This window comes from Prunus avium, chromosome 1 (assembly GCF_965620075.1).
Source record: "Prunus avium chromosome 1, drPruAviu1.hap1.1, whole genome shotgun sequence".
Lineage (NCBI taxonomy): Eukaryota > Viridiplantae > Streptophyta > Magnoliopsida > Rosales > Rosaceae > Prunus > Prunus avium.
Genome location: NC_142284.1, coordinates 22,757,003 through 22,775,069, shown reverse-complemented (window position 1 = coordinate 22,775,069; position 18,067 = coordinate 22,757,003).

The window sequence follows — 18,067 nt, the reverse complement described above, 5'->3', positions numbered from 1 at the left end:
CAACAAGGAACAAAACAAGCACTAAGGAAGTTCTAAACATTATTCAAGTGCTACCACAATCTCACAAAAATCATGCTCAAGGTGTGTGTGTGAAGTAGCCATGAAGATACAACTCATGCTTTTCAAACAACAATATGAATTCCTGCAAGAATGAACACAAGTTTGCCAAGCTAAACCAAAATCAATAGGACTTTACTCATGGATGTAATGTAATGGTTAGAAAAGTAATGGATAATGAAGCACAAAGTCTAAGGAACAAAGTAGAGCATGTCATATAAACAAGATCATGGACATTTGAAATGTAAGGCACATAAATTGAAAAGCTCACAACACCAGATTTTGCAATTGAATCACTTCACAATTTGATTTTGACATTTACATACTTTGTATAATATTTGGCCCAATTTTGCGGCTCTTTACCCTAGATCACCTTGATTTCTCCTTATATCACCCTAGGGTCGTGACTACATTGGCCACACTTCTTTTCTCTTTTTCTTTGAATTTTTTTTTTAATAGCTCATTTATTGCCTTGAATACATTACAATCTGAAATACAATCATACTCTACATGTCCCCTAGATGGTAGGATGTTTAATGGATGATAAGGTGATAGAAAGAAATGGCTAAGTGTTTGGGCACAAAAGGGTTTACAATGGAATATGTATTGTATGGGTTGATGGAGGAAAAAGAAATAGGCTTAACAAAGATGGCCTAAATCATATCTTAGTTATAACTTAACATTCCAGTGAATCACACAAGCAAAAATGCATACAATTGGGTAAGACATGCAAGAGTTGTATAATCATGGCTAAAGTGCATAGAAAGCTCAAGCATAATTATGTGAGACTTAGCTAGCAAAAGAATAAGATTCAGACCTAACACAATGCTTATCAAATTCCTAAGAGCCATATTAGAAGTTAGACTCATGATTTATCATTGGTGTGGGAAGGAAAACTGAAAATGACTCAAAGAAAAGAAACAGAAAAGAAAAACGTGAGGTTTCAAATTGCTGTTTTGCTCAATTTCAACATATAATCTGTTTTGACATGTAACTTTCAAACCACTTGGTCAAATTTAACGTTCTTTATGTCGTTGGATTCAGCATGAAAAAATGAAGAACACAGCGCGGACCAAACTTTCAAAACAGTAGCAGAAAAAAATTTGTAGCAATGAAGAAGCCTACGTTTTCAAACACAAACACACAAACTAAAAAACTTTCCAGCACCCCCAAACTTAAATGAAGCATTGTCCTCAATGTTAAAGCAAAGTAAAGATGATTGAGAACATGTAAATGATAAGGGGAAAAGTTAAGAAGAAGGTTTAGAAAGAAAAAAAAAAAAGAATATATAAGCAACTCACGGATGACCAGTTAAGGGCCTCAGAAAACACAGCCAGGGGATCCGGGAAGGTTGGAGGGGTCACAATGGTCCCGCTTAAAACCCAAACTTCTTAGACACCGAAGGTGTCGCCTAAAGAACTCCTAGACACTGTATTGACGGAAGTGCTCACTGGAGTTACCATAAGTCAGCTTATATGAAAAATCTTTTTAAATTTTTAAATTTTAAATTTTTTTAAATTTTTTTTTTAAAAAAGAAATAGAAATTTAAAATAATAACAAATAAAGAGAAAGGATTGAAATGCTCCCCCTTGAAGCAATTAGGTCGAGCGTGATGCATTTGGAGGTCGCGACTTCTCCCACTACTCCACACTTCCTATCTTTGAAGTTGCCATCTCTCTCCATTTTTATTGAGCTATTTACATTGCTAAAACAAACACACACAAAAACTTGAAACGGAATTAAAGGATTACAAAATATTAAAAAAAAAACTAAAAATGAAAAGGAAAAATCAACACAAGTCCAATTCCATGCTTCAAAGCAACAAGCACCAATGGGTTGTGTAAGCTGGGACTTAAACCCAGTTCTCTTGCTTGTTGGGCAATTGTCCTTTTCTGTTGGACTACAAACACAACATGTCCATTAACGTCATTAACTTTAAAACTTGAAATTGTCTAGTTAAGAAAAAAAAATAAAGTAGGAAAGCCAAATAGAATCAAACAATGTTACCGATCCCCGGCAACGGCGCCAAAAACTTGTTGCGTAGATACAGCTGCACCAAAATGGATTCAGTTGCATCCTCAACTTGTGATACTCGCAAGTGCACGAGCCGTTTGGTAGTATAGCATATGTAAGTGCGAGGTCGATCCCACGAGGATTGGTGATTGAATGATCCAATTCATTTTTCCTACACAAAACAGAAATGAAAAAGAAAGGAAATAAATAAAACAAGGAAGAAAGAAAATAACTAACTCAAGCAGATAAGTTCCCAAGTTCAATTAGATTAACGGATTGATTCTAGCTAATGTATGATTAAGCCATGGTGTGTGGTCATAACCTTGTGTTCCTAATTCCCTAATTTGATCATTTGTTGTCTAACCTAAAATTAAGCATTAGGAACCCATTAAGCATAGAAGAACAATTTAAACAACCAAGCATGTATCTAATCCCTGTTGTCGAATGTCCATACATACTCTTCCTATTCATAGTTCAATTCGAATTAAAGCATGGTGTATACTCTTAATTCAAACCAAGATAGCTAACATGCAAGCCTTAATGGTGATCAATCATTCAAACTAGCATATTAACTTATAAGCATAATGAATAAGAACATGAACCATAATTGAAACTTGGAAACTAATCAAACTTGAAACTAAAGAAAAGAATTTACATAATGAAAAGTAAAGTGGAACTAAGAAAAACTTAAGGAAAATTTCAGCACAAAAGATTTCATTACAACAATTGAAAACTAGAAAGAGAAACTAAGAGAATTTGAGGGAGAGAAGGGAAGGGAGCTCTAGAGAAGTGTTTGAGAGCTCCCCCCCTTGGGGTGTGTTTACAAGCTTAGAGAACTTCCCTATTTATAGGCCTAGGGGAAGTGAAAATCTGAATTCAATATGGCTAATGCATACAACACTTGTTTTATAAAATCTGAAATGGTTGATGCACTTGTATTAGAAAATCTAAATTGGGTGATGCACTTGTATTAGAAAATCTTGAATTGGTTGATGCACTTCACCAATAGATCCCACCAGCAGCCCTAGCTCATCTTCATGTCACCATGACCAAGCTTCCAACCAGAAATGATAGCTCATACCTAGCTCACCATGACCAAGCATCCAACCAGCACATGCTGAGGTCAGCATGACCAGAAACTTCAAGGGCTTACAACTTGGGCTTCTCTTAATCAAATTAGGACTTTAAGCACTCGAAATTGAAGTTTAGAATGTCTTCTTTCCAGCCATATGTTATTTGGGCCAATCCAAGGTCGGAGGAGGAAGTTAAGGCCAAAACAAATTGCTAACTCATTTTCCGCGCTGATAAGATCCATCCTGAGCATGGTTCTGTGTTTGCTAGGTAACGGACTCCAGATTTATCCAATAGGGCTGAATTTTGGATATGTTATAGTACACACCAATTGGAACAACTTTCATGAAGAATGTGGCCTCATTCGAGCTATGTAGGTTGTTGAAACAAAGCTTGCAATATGACCTACGGAACTGGACTGGCAGGGGGCTGTAGCCAAAATGAGTTTGTCTTTAAGCTCTTCATCCATTCATCCAAATTAGGCCTTAACATGCTTGAATTGCATGAATTATGCTCTCTAAAGCCATCATTATTACCTAAAGCTCAATGAACTGAAAGATAAACACAAAAAGGATTAAAAGCACAAGTTTAACTCAAAAACATAACCAAATCATAAGCTAGAAGGGTACAAAATGATATACAATTATGAACCGATCACACTTCTTACAACTATTGATTTCAGGTCGAGCCCAAAATATGGGCAACATCATAATATGGTGGGAGCACTCCTTTGGTGAGTTTTGAGTGAAATCCAATCACTAGAAATATGCAATACACCGACCACTCCTATTTGGAACGAACTGCCTTCGAACTTGAATTGTCCCATTTCTTACACCTATTGATTTCGGATCGAGCAAAAAACATGGGCGACATCACAATTTGGTGGGAGGAGTCTTTTGGTGAGTTTCGAGTGAAATCCAATCACTAGATACCCCAACCACTCCAATTAGGAACGAACAGCCATTGAACTTGAATTGTCCCATCTCTTACACCTATTGAGTTCGGATCGAGCCCCAAACTTGGGCAACATTATAATATGGTGGGATGAGTCCATTGGAGAGTTTTGAGTGAAATCCCATCACTACAACTATGCAATACACCAACCACTCCAATTTGGAACGAACTGCCTTTGAACTTCAATTGTCCCACTTCTCACACTGATTGAGTTCAAATCGAGCCGAAAACATGGGCAACAACATTATCTGGCAGGAGGAGTAATTTGGTGTGTTTTGAGTGAAATCCAGTCACTAGAACTATGCAGTACACCAACCACTCCTATTTGGAATGAACTGCCTTTGAACTTGAATTGTCCCACTTCTCACACCGATTGAGTTCGCATCGAGCCCAAAACATGGGCAACATCATTATCTGGCGGGAGGAGTCAATTGGTGAGTTTTGAGTGAAATCCAATCCCTAGAACTATGCAATACACAAACCACTCCAATTAGGAACGAACAGCCTTTGAACTTGAATTGTCCCAGTTCTTACACCTATTGAGTTCGGATCGAGCCCAAAACTTGGGCAACATCATAATGTGGTGGGAGGAGACCTTTGGTGAGTTTTGAGTGAATTCCAATCACTAGAACTATGCAATACACCAACCACTCCTATTTGGAACGAACTGCCTTTGAACTTGAATTGTCCCACTTCTCACACCGATTGAGTTCGCATCGAGCCCAAAAAATGGGCAACATCATTATCTGGCGGGAGGAGTCATTTGGTGAGTTTTGAGTGAAATCCAATCACTAGAACTATGCAATACACCAACCACTCCTATTTGGAACGAACATCCTTTGAACTTGAATTGTCCCACTTCTCACACCGATTGAGTTCGCATCGAGGCCAAATCATGGGCAACATCATTATCTGGTGGGAGGAGTCATTTGGTGAGTTTTGAGTGAAATCCAATCGCTAGAACTATTTAATACACAAACCACTCCAATTAGGAACGAACAGCCTTTGAACTTGAATTGTCCCAGTTCTTACACCTATTGAGTTTGGATCGAGCCCAAAACTTGGGCAACAAAATAATACGGTGGATGGAGTCGTTTGGTGAGTTTTGAATGAAATCCAATCCCTAGAACTATGCAATGCACGAACCACTCCAATTAGGAACGAACTGCCTTTGAACTTGAATTGTCCCACTTTTCACACTTACTGAGTTCGGATCGAGCCGAAAACTTGGGGAACATCATAATATGGAGGGAGGAGTACTTGGGTGAGTTTCAAGTGAAATCCAATCACTAGAACTATGAAATAGACCAACCACAAACTGCCTTTGAACTTGAATTGTTCAATTTCATACACGTATTGCTTTCAAATCGAGCCCAAAACATGGGCAACATCATTATGTGGTGGGGGGAGTCATTTGGGGGTTTTTGAGTGAAATCTAGTCACTAGAACTATGCAATACACCAACCACTCCTACTTGGAACGAACAGCCTTTAAACTTGAATTGTCACATTTCTTACACCTATTGAGTTCGGATCGAGCCCAAAACAAGGGCAACAACGTAATATGGTGGGAGGAGTCCTTTGGTGAGCTTTGAGTGAATTCCAATCGCTAGAACTATGCAATACACCAACCACTCCTATTTTGAACGAACTGCCTTTGAACTTCAATTCTCCCATTTCTTACACCTATTGATTTCGGATCAAGCCCAAAACTTGGGCAACATCATAATATGGTGAGAGTAGTCATTTGGGGAGTTTTGAGGGATATCTGATTGCTAGAACTATGCAATACACCAATAACTCCTATTTGGAACGAATTGGCTTTGAACTTGAATTGTCCAATTTCTTACACCTATTGATTTCGGATCGAGCCCAAAACTTGGCCAAGAAAAAAATACGGTGGGAGGAGTCACTTGGTAAGTTTTGAGTGAAATCCAATCACTAGAACTATGCAATACACGAACCACTCCAATTAGGAACGAACTGCCGTTCAACTTGAATTATCCCACTTCCCACACCTACTGAGTTCGTATCGAGCCAAAAACTGGGGCAACATCATAATATGGAGGGAGGAGTCATTTGGTGAGTTTACAGTGAAATCCAATCACTAGAACTATGCAATAGCCCCAACCACTCCTATTTGGAACGAACTGCCTTTTTACTTGAATTTTCCAATTTCTTACACCTATTGATTTCAAATCGAGCCCAAAACATGGGCAACATCGTTATATGGTGGGGGGAGTCATTTGGGGAGTTTTGAGTGAAATCCAACATGTAGAACTATGCAATACACCAACCACTCCTATTTGCAACGAACTGCCTTTGAACTTCAATTGTTCCACTTCTTACAACTATTGATTTCGGATCGAGCCCAAACTTTGGGCAACATCATAATATGGTGGGAGCAGTCCTTTGGTGAGTTTTGAGTGAAATCCAATCACTAGAACTATGCAATACACCAACCACTCCTATTTGGAACGAACTTCCTTCGAACTTTAATTGTCCCATTTCTTACACCAATTGATTTCGGATCGAGCACAAAACATGGGCGACATCACAATATGGTGGGAGGAGTCTTTTGGTGAGTTTCGTGTGAAATCCAATCACTAGAACTATTTAAGACCCCAACCACTCCAATTAGGAACGAACAGCCTTTGAACTTGAATTGTCCCATTTCTTACACCTATTGAGTTTGGATCGAGCCCAAAACTTGGGCAACATTATAATACGGTGGGACGAGTCCTTTGGCGAGTTTTAAGTGAAATCCAATCACTAGAACTATGCAATACACCAACCACTCCTATTTGGAACGAACTTCCTTCGAACTTTAATTGTCCCATTTCTTACACCAATTGATTTCGGATCGAGCACAAAACATGGGCGACATCACAATATGGTGGGAGGAGTCTTTTGGTGAGTTTCGTGTGAAATCCAATCACTAGAACTATTTAAGACCCCAACCACTCCAATTAGGAACGAACAGCCTTTGAACTTGAATTGTCCCATTTCTTACACCTATTGAGTTTGGATCGAGCCCAAAACTTGGGCAACATTATAATACGGTGGGACGAGTCCTTTGGCGAGTTTTAAGTGAAATCCAATCACTAGAACTATGCAATACACCAACCACTCCAATTTGGAACGAACTTCCTTTCAACTTGAATTGTCCCACTTCTCACACCGATTGAGTTCGCATCGCGCCCAAAATATGGGCAACATCATTATCTGGTGGGAGTCATTTGGTGAGCTTTGAGTGAAATTCAATCGCTAGAACTATTTAATACACAAACCACTACAATTAGGAACGAACAGCCTTTGAACTTTAATTGTCCCAGTTCTTACACCTATTGAGTTCGGATCGAGCCCAAAACTTGGGCAACATCATAATGTGGTGGGAGGAGTCCTTTGTTGAGTTTTGAGTGAATTCCAATCACTAGAACTATGCAATAGACCAACCACTCCTATTTTGATTGAACTGCCTTTGAACTTGAATTGTCCAATTTCTTATACCTATTGATTTCAGATCTAGCCCAAAACTTGGGCAACAAAATAAAACGGTGGGAGGAGTCATTTCGTGAGTTTTGAGTGAAATCCGATCACTAGAACTATGTAATACACCAACCACTCCGATTTGGAACGAACTTCCTTTGAACTTGAATTATCCCATTTCTTACAACTACTGATTTCGGATCGAGCCCAAAACTTGGGCGACGTCATAAAATGGTGGGAGGAGTGTTTTAGTGAGTTTCGAGTGAAATCCAATAGCTAGAACTATGCAATACACCAACCACTCCTATTTCGAACAAACTGCCTTTGAACTTGAATTATCTGATTTCTTACACCTATTGATTTCGGATCAAGCCCAAAACTTGAGCAACAAAATAATACGGTGGGAGGAGTCATTTGGTGAGTTTTGAGTGAAATCCAATCCCTAGAACTATGCAATACACCAACCACTCCAATTTGGAACGAACTTCCTTTCAACTTGAAATGTCCCACTTCTCACAACGATTGAGTTCGCATCAAGCCCAAAACATGGGCAACATCATTATCTGGTGGGAGGAGTCATTTGGTGAGTTTTGAGTGAAATCAAATCGCTAGAACTATTTAATACACAAACCACTCCAATTAGGAACGAACTGCCTTTGAACTTGAATTGTCCCACTTCTCACAACTTCTGAGTTCGGATCGAGCCCAAAACTAGGGCAACATCATAATATGGTGGGAGGAGTCATTTGGTGAGTTTTGAGTGAAATCCGATCACTAGAACTATGCAATACACCAACCACTCCTATTTGGAACGAACAGCCTTTGAACTTGAATTATCCCATTTCTTACACCTATTGATTTCGGATCGAGCCGAAAACTTGGGCAACATCATAATACGGAGGGAGGAGTCCTTGGGTGAGTTTTAAGTGAAATCCAATCACTAGAATTGTGCAATACATCAACCACAAACTTTCTTTGAACTTGAATTGTTCAATTTCTTACACCTATTGCTTTCAAATCAAGCCCAAAACATGGGCAACATCATTATGGGGTGGGGGGAGTCATTTCGGGAGTTTTGAGTGAAATCCAATCACTGGAACTATGCAATACACCAAGCACTCCTATTTGGAACGAACAACCTTTGAACTTGAATTGTCCCATTTCTTACACCTATTCAGTTCGAATCAAGCCCAAAACTTGGGCGACATCGTAATATGGTAGGGGGAGTCCTTTGGCGAGCTTTGAGGGAATTCCAATCACTAGAACTATGCGATATAGGAACCACTCACATTTGTAACGAACTGCTTTTGAACTTGAATTGTCCCATTTCTTACACCTATTGATTTCGGATCGAGCCCAAAACTTGGGCAACAAAATAATACGTTGGGAGGAGTCATTTGGTGAGTTTTGAGTGAAATCCAATCCCTAGAACTATGCAATACACCAACCACTCCAATTTGGAACAAACTTCCTTTTAACTTGAATTGTCCCACTTCTCACACCGATTGAGTTCGCATCGAGCCCAAAACATGGGCAACATCATTATCTGGTGGGAGGAGTCATTTGGTGAGGTTTGAGTGAAATCCGATCACTAGAACTATGCAATACACCAACCACTTCGATTTGGAACGAACTGCCTTTGTACTTGAATTATCCCATTTCTTACAACTATTGATTTCGGATCGAGCCCAAAACTTTGGCAACATGATATTGTGGTGGGAGGAGTCCTTTTGGTGACTTTTGAGTGAAATCCAATCGCTAGAACTACGCAATACCCCAACCACTCCTATTTGGAACGAACTGCCTTCGAACTTGAATTGTTGAATTTCTTACACCTATTGATTTTGGATCGAGCCCAAAACATGGGCAACATCGTTATATGGTGGGGGGAGTCATTTGGGGGAGTTTTAAGTGAAAGCCAATCACTAGAACAATGCAATACACCAACCACTCCGATTTGGAACGAACTTCCTTTGAACTTGAATTATCCCATTTCTTACAACTATTGATTTCGGATCGAGCCCAAAACTTTGGCAACATGATATTGTGGTGGGAGGAGTCCTTTTGGTGACTTTTGAGTGAAATCCAATCGCTAGAACTACGCAATACCCCAACCACTCCTATTTGGAACGAACTGCCTTCGAACTTGAATTATCCCTTTTCTTACACCTATTGATTTCGGATCGAGCCCAATCCTTGGGCGACGTCATAAAATGGTAGGAGGAGTGTTTTGGTGAGTTTCGAGTGAAATGCAATAGCTAGAATTATGCAATACACCAACCACTCCAGTTTGGAAAGAACTCCCCTTTCAACTTGAATTGTCCCATTTCTTACACCTATTTATTTCGGATCGAGCCCAAAACTTGGGCAACATCATAATATGGTGGGAGGAGTCATTTGGTGTGTTTTGAGTGAAATCCAATCTTCAGAACTATTTAATACCCCAACCACTCCAATTAGGAACGAACAGCCTTTGAACTTGAATTGTCCCAATTCTTACACCTGTTGAGTTCGAATCAAGCCCAAAACATGGGCAACATCATTATTTGGTGCGAGGAGTCATTTGGTGAGTTTTGAGTGAAATCCGATCACAAGAACTATACAATACACCAACCACTCCGATTTGGAACGAACTGCCTTTGAACTTGAATTATCCCATTTCTTACAACTATTGATTTCGGATCGAGCCCAAAACTTGGGCAACATGATAATGTGGTGGGAGGAGTCCTTTTGGTGAGTTTTGAGTGAAATCCAATCACTAGAACGATGCAATACCCCAACCACTCCGATTTGGAACGAACTGCCTTTGAACATGAATTGTTGAATTTCTTACACCTATTGATTTTGGATCGAGCCCAAAACATGGGCTACATCGTTATATGGTGGGGGGAGTCATTTGGAGAGTTTTAAGTGAAAGCCAATCACTAGAACTATGCAATACACCAACCAATCCTATTTGGAACGAATTGCCTTTGAACGTGAATTGTTGAATTTCTTACACCTATTGATTTTGGATCGAGCCCAAAACATGGGCAACATCGTTATATGGTGGGGGGAGTCATTTGGGGAGTTTTAAGTGAAAGCCAATCACTAGAACTATGCAATACACCAACCACTCCTATTTGGAACGAACGTCCTTTGAACTTCAATTGTTCCGCTTCTTACAACTATTGATTTCGGATCAACCCCAAAATTTGGGCAACATCATAACATGGTGGTAGCAGTCCTTTGGTGAGTTTTGAGTGAAATCCAATCACTAGAACTATGCAATACACCAACCAATCCTATTTGGAACGAATTGCCTTTGAACTTGAATTGTCCCATTTCTTACACCTATTGATTTCGGATCGAGCCCAAAACTTGGGCAACATCATAATATAGTGGGAGGAGTCATTTGTTGAGTTTTGAGTGAAATCCAATCAATAGAACTATTTACTACGCCAACCACTCCAATTTGGAACGAACAGCCTTTGAACTTGAATTGTCCCATTTCTTACACCTATTGAGTTCGCATCGATCCCAAAATATGGGCAACATCATTATCTGGTGGGAGGAGTCGTTTGGGGAGTTTTAAGTGAAATCCAATCACCAGAACTAGGTAATACACCAACCACTTCTGTTAGGAACGAACTGCCTTTGAACTTGAATTGTCCAATTTCTTACACCTATTGATTTCAAATCGTACCCAAAACATGGGCAACATAATTATCTGGTGGGAGGAGTCATTTGGTGAGTTTTGAGTGAAATCCAATCACTAGAACTTTGCAATACAGCCACCACTCATATTTGGAACGAACAGCTTTTGAACTTGAATTGTCCCATTTCTTACACCTATTGATTTGGGATCAATCCCAAAACTTGGGCAACATCATAATATGTTGAGAGGAGTCAATTGGGGAGTTTCGAGTGAAATCCAATTGCTAGAACTATGCAATACACAAACCACTCCAGTTAGGAACGAATTGCCACTGAACTTGAATTGTCCCATTTCTTACAGCTATTGATTTCGGATCGAGCCCAAAACTTGGGCAACATCATAATATGGTGGGAGGATTCCTTTGGTGAGTTTTGAGTGAAATCCAATACTAGAACTATGCAATACACCAACCAATCCTATTTGAAACGAACTGCTTTTGAACTTGAATTGTCCCACTTCTTACACCGATTGATTTCAGATCGAGCCCAAAATTTGGGCAACATCATAATATGGTGGGAGCAGTCCTTTGGTGAGATTTGTGTGAAATCCAATCAGTAGAACTATGAAATACACCAACCACTCCTATTTGGAACGAACTGCCTATGTACTTGAATTGTTCAATTTCTTACACCTATTGATTTCAAACCGACCCCAAAACGTGGGCAACATCATTATATGGTGGGAGGAGTCATTTGGAGAGTTTTGAGTGAAATCCATTCGCTAGAACTACTTAATACCCCAACCACTCCAATTCGGAACGAACATCCTTTGAACTTGAATTGTCCCATTTCTTACACCCATTGTGTTCGGAACGAGCCCAGAACTTGGGCAACATCATAATATGGTGGGACGAGTCCTTTGGCGAGTTTTGAGTGAAATCCAATCACTAGAACTATGCAATACATGAACCACTCCAATTTGGAATGAATTGTCATTGAACTTGAATTGTCCCATTTCTTACAGCTATTGATTTCGGATCGAGCCCAAAACATGGGCAACATCATAATATGGTGGGAGGAGTCATTTGGTGAGTTATGAGTGAAATCCAATCACCAGAACTATGTAGTACACCAAGCACTCCTATTTGGAACGAACTGCCTTTGAACTTGAATTATCTCATTTCTTACACCTACTAATTTCAGATCGAGCCCAAACCTTAGGCAGCAACAAAATATGGTGGGAGGAGTCCCTTGGTGAGTTTTGGGTGAAATCCAATCACTAGAACTATGCAATACACCAACCACCCCTATTTGGATCGAACTGCCATCGAACTTGAATTATCCCATTTCTTACACCTATTGATTTCGGAACGAGCCCAAAACTTGGGCAACACCGTAATGTGGGAGGAGGAGTCCATTGGTGAGTTTTGAGTGAAATCCAGTCACTAGAACTATGCAATACACAAACCACTCCAATTTGGAACGAATTGCCTTTGAACTTGAATTTTCCCATTTCTTACATCTATTGATTTCGGATCGATCCCAAGACTTGGGCAACATCAAAATATGTTGAGAGGAATCATTTGGGGAGTTTCAAGTGAAATCCAATCGCTAGAACTTTGCAATACTCCAACCACTACAGTTAGGAACGAATTCCCATTGAACTTGAATGTCCCATTTCTTACACCTATTGAATTCGGATCGTGCCCAAAACTTGGGCAACCTCATAATATGGTGGGAGGAGTCTTTTGGTGAGTTTCAAGTGAAATCCAATAGCTAGAACTTTGCAATTCAGCAACCACTCCAGTTTAGAACGAACTGCCTTTGAACTTGAATTGTCCCATTTCTTACACCTGTTGGTTTCAGATCGAGCCCAAAATTTGGGCGACAACATCATATGGTGGGAGAATTCTTTTGGTGAGTTTCGAGTGAAATCCAATGGCTAGAACTATGCAATACACCAACCACTCCAGTTTGGAATGAATTCCCTTGCAACTTGAATTGCCCAATTTCTTACACCTATTGATTTCGGATCGAGCCCAAAACTTGGGCAACATCATAATATGGTGGGAGGAGTCATTTGGTGTGTTTTGAGTGAAATCCAATCTTCAGAACTATTTAAGACCCCAATCACTCCAATTAGGAACGAACAGCCGTTGAACTTGAATTGTCCCATTTCTTACACCTGTTGAGTTCGAATCGAGACCAAAACATGGGCAACACCATAATATCATGGGAGGAGTCCTTTGGTGAGTTTTGAGTGAAATCCAATCACTATAACTATGCAATACACCAACCACTCCTATTTGGAACGAACTGCGTTTGAACTTGAATTATCCCATTTGTTACACCTATTGATTTCGGATCGAGCCCAGAACTTGGGAAACATCATAATATGGTGGGAGAAGTCATTTGGTGAGTTTTGAGTGAAATCCGATCACTAGAACTATGCAATACACCAACCACTCCGATTTGGAACGAACTGCCTTTGAACTTGAATTATCCCATTTCTTACAACTATTGATTTCGGATCGAGCCCAAAACTTGGGCAACCTGATAATGTGGTGGGAGGAGTCATTTTGGTGAGTTTTGAGTGAAATCCAATCACTAGAACTATGCAATACCCCAACCACTCCTATTTGGAACGAACTGCCTTCGAACTTGAATTATCCCTTTTCTTACGCCTATTGATTTCGGATCGAGCCCAATACTTGGGCGACATCATAAAATGGTGGGAGGAGTGTTTTGGTGAGTTTCGAGTGAAATCCAATAGCTAGAACTATGCAATACACCAACCACCCCAGTTTGGAATGGACTTCCTTTCAACTTGAATTGTCCCATTTCTTACACCTATTGATTTCGGATCGAGCCCAAAACTTGGGCAACATCATAATGTGGTGGGAGGAGTCATTTGGTGTGTTTTGAGTCAAATCCAATCTGCAGAACTATTTAATACCCCAACCACTCCAATTAGTTACGAACAGCCTTTGAACTTGAATTGTCCCATTTCTTACACCTGTTGAGTTCGAATCAAGCCCAAAACATGGGCAATATCATAACATGGTGGGAGGAGTCCTTTGGTGAGTTTTAAGTGAAATCCAAACCCTAGAACTATGCAATACACCAACCACTCCTATTTGGAACGAACTGCCTTTGAACTTGAATTATCCCATTTCTTACACCTATTGATTTCGGATTGAGACCAAAACTTGTTCAACATCATAATATGATGGCAGGAGTCCTTTGGTGAGTTTTGAGTGAAATCCATTCACTAGAACTATGCAATACACCAACCACTCCTATTTGGAATGAACCGCCTTTGAACTTGAATTATCCCATTTCTTACACCTATAGATTTCGGATCGGGCCCAAAACTTGGGCAGCATCACAATATGGTGGGAGGAGTCATTTGGGGAGTTTTCAGTGAAATCCAATCGCTAGAACTATTTAATACCCCAACCCCTCCAATTAGGAACGAACAGCGTTTGAACTTGAATTGTCCCATTTCTTACACCTATTGATTTCGGATCGAGCCCAAAACGTGGGCAACATGATAATATGGTGGGAGGAGTCATTTGGTGAGTTTTGAGTGAAATCCAATCACTAGAACTATGCAATACACCAACCACTCCTATTTGGAACGAACTGCCTTTGAACTTCAATTGTCCCATTTCTTATACCTATTGATTTCGGATCGAGAACAAAACTTGGGCAACATCGTAATATATTGGGAGGAGTCATTTGGTGAGTTTTGGGTGAAAAATCCAATCGCTAGAACTATTTAATACCCCAACCACTCCAAACAGGAACGAACTGCCTTTGAACTTGAATTGTCCCATTTCTTACACCTACTGAGATCGGATCGAGCCCAAAACTTGGGCAACATCCTAATAATGTGGGAGGAGTCCTTTGGTGAGTTTTGAGTGATATCCAATCACTAGAACTATGCAATACACCAACCACTCCTAATTGGAACGAACTGCCTTTGAACTTCAGTTGTCCCATTTCTTACACCTATTGGTTTTAGATCGTGCCCAAAACTTGGGCAACGTCATAACATGGTGAGAGTAGCCGTTTGGGGAGTTTCGAGGGAAATCCAATTGCTAGAACTGTGCAATACACCAACCACTCCTATTCGGAACGAACTGGCTTTGAACTTGAATTGTTCAATTTCTTACACCTATTGATTTCGGATCGAGCCTAAAACTTGGGCAACAAAATAATACGGTGGGAGGAGTCATTTGGTGAGTTTTGGGTGAAATCCAATCACTAGAACTATGCAATACACCAACCACTCCAATTAGGAACGAACTGCCTTTGAACTTGAGTTGTCCCACTTCTCGCACCTATTGAGTTCAGATCAAGCCCAAAACTAGGGCAAGGTCATAATATGGTGAGTTGAGTCATTTGGTGAGTTTTGTGTGAAATCCAATCACTAGAACTATGCAATACACCAACCACTGCTATTTGGAACGAATTTCCTTTGAACTTGAATTATCCCATTTCTTACACCTATTGATTTCGGATCGAGCCCAAAACTTAGGCAGCATCGTAATATGGTGGGAGGAGTCCTTTGGTGAGTTTTAAGTGAAATCCAATCACTAGGACTATGCAATACACCAACCACTCCTATTTGGAACAAACTGCCTTACAACTTGAATTGTCCCACTTCTTTCACCTATTGATTTTGGATCGAGCCCAAAACTTGGATAACATCATAATATGATGGGCGAAGTCAATTGGTGAGTTTTGACTGAAATCCAATCGCTATAACTATGCAATACACTACCCACTCCAGTTAGGAACGAAGTGCAAATAAATGGAGAACGTTTTCATCTAGCTTTTTCTTATTAAAAGGGTGGAGCCTGCTTCTGGCCTCCATGGCGTGGTTGTCAACCCCAGTCCCAGTGATGTAATCAAGAGGAACTGAAGAAGAAGAACCCTAGGCACGAGTCTTTGGAGAACACATTTTTCAAGGGTCTCAGGCTAAAACAAGGGAAAGACTGAAGATTGGTCAAAGAAAGGGGGAAGGTTTCTGAAAAATCCGAAGAATCAGGGTCTAAGGAAGCTAGGTTTTGGAATGAACAAGAGCTAAAGTTTTCGAAATCTTTTAAAGAGCTCAAAATCGTGGGAAGAGGAAGACAAGACGCCACCTGATAGCTGATGATGACTAGCTAAATAACTAGCTAGTAACTGACCATCTTCCCATGAAGTCTAGTTCGTGGTAGGCCGACGTGGCAGACGTGGGATATAAAAGAAAACTGGCGCACACAAATTTATGGCCAAATCATTAAGTCTGGAACCGTTTCAAAAACGATTCAGACTTAGGGGGCATTGTTTGGGCCTAAATTTGATGCGCCCAATCCAAAATCAGAAAGCCCACGTCAATTTTGAACAGCCACCAACAAAATCGGGCCAAGACTGTGCATTCAAGCCCAACGTAGGAAGACCAGAAATTATTAAACCGCAAGGATGACTTGGGCCTCAAAGAAACCCAAATTGGGCTTGGCTCGTTCAAAAAGATAAACCCATGAAAGAAACAGATCCACGTGACCCTGACTTGGAAAAGTCAGCAATTTCAACTGGGAATTAATGAAAAGCTGATAGCGGCAGATATAAAAGAAGAACATTTCTGAAGAAACTCTGCCACCAGAAGAGCAGACTCTTTTTATAAATCAGAGATATTTTTTTGACCCAGAGAGGGCACCATTTTCAAGAGATAGGCAGACTACATTTTCTAAAAAGATAAGCAGGATGCAGAAAGTTGTTCATCTGGAAAATCAAACTAACCATCACAGACAGCCCTAAACTCTTAAAAAGAAGAAAAGCAAGGAAGTGATGGTTGTTAGAAGCTGACTGTTGACGGTTTACTTGCTGAAAGTGGATAACTTCCCTGTTTTTGACATTTAAAAAATAAAAAGATCTTGATTTAGAAAATCTGCCGCCCATTTTTTAAAGATTAAAAATCCCACTCCAGCACTTTCTATAAATATGAGAGGAGATGAACAAACCAAAGACATTCAATCAAAAACAACCAAAAATCAGTCAAAACTCAAAATGATCACTTGATCCCAAAGAACCTTCAAACAAACTGAGACAACCAAAAGCTCATTGAGCCACAAGAAAGAAGCCAGCTACAGATTGAAACTTCCAGTCTTCAGACTTAGAAGAAAGTCATTCAAAACGAGATTTTTCTCGTTACAAATTTGGTTCAGCAAAGCCAAAACAAGCAGAGTTTGGGTTTTCACAAATACGAAAACCTCAACAAATTTATGGAGAGCCCCGACTAAGCAGAACAGGTGCCATAGTGCAGTTCTAGCTCAGTAATCTTCAAGTTCAGCCACTTCTGCCCCTTTCAGACTGAAGAGGTCGCAGTTCTGCCCGTTCAAAAGCCTTTCAGGGCTTGAAATAGATTAAAGCTCTGCCAAACTCGAACTTTGGTATCGATTTACAGCTGAAGCTTAGCAGTTGAAATTGTTGAAAGTCCAATCCAGCACAGGCATATCCAATCCAGCCCGGATCAGAAACATCTACCCAGACAGAAATGGAAGCACAGCCCTCTTTTTGTCTTTTTATAGTTAGTTTTTCCCTTTTGAGGTTTGTGAAGGAGAGTTCTGCCTGAAAACAGATCACTCTCTTATCATTTATTCTGGCCAGAACTACCAGTTTTGTACTGTGAAAAATTGTGAAGTCCTCACCAGTCTGAGGCAAGAAAAGAACTTATTTGGGAGATATTCCTCACCCAAATTCACAATCGCTTGTTCAAAAAATCAGTGACTTGGGGCGCAAATTATCTATTTTTTAAAGAAGTCTCCTAGGATTTTTCATTGCTACCAGTGGCACGCTCG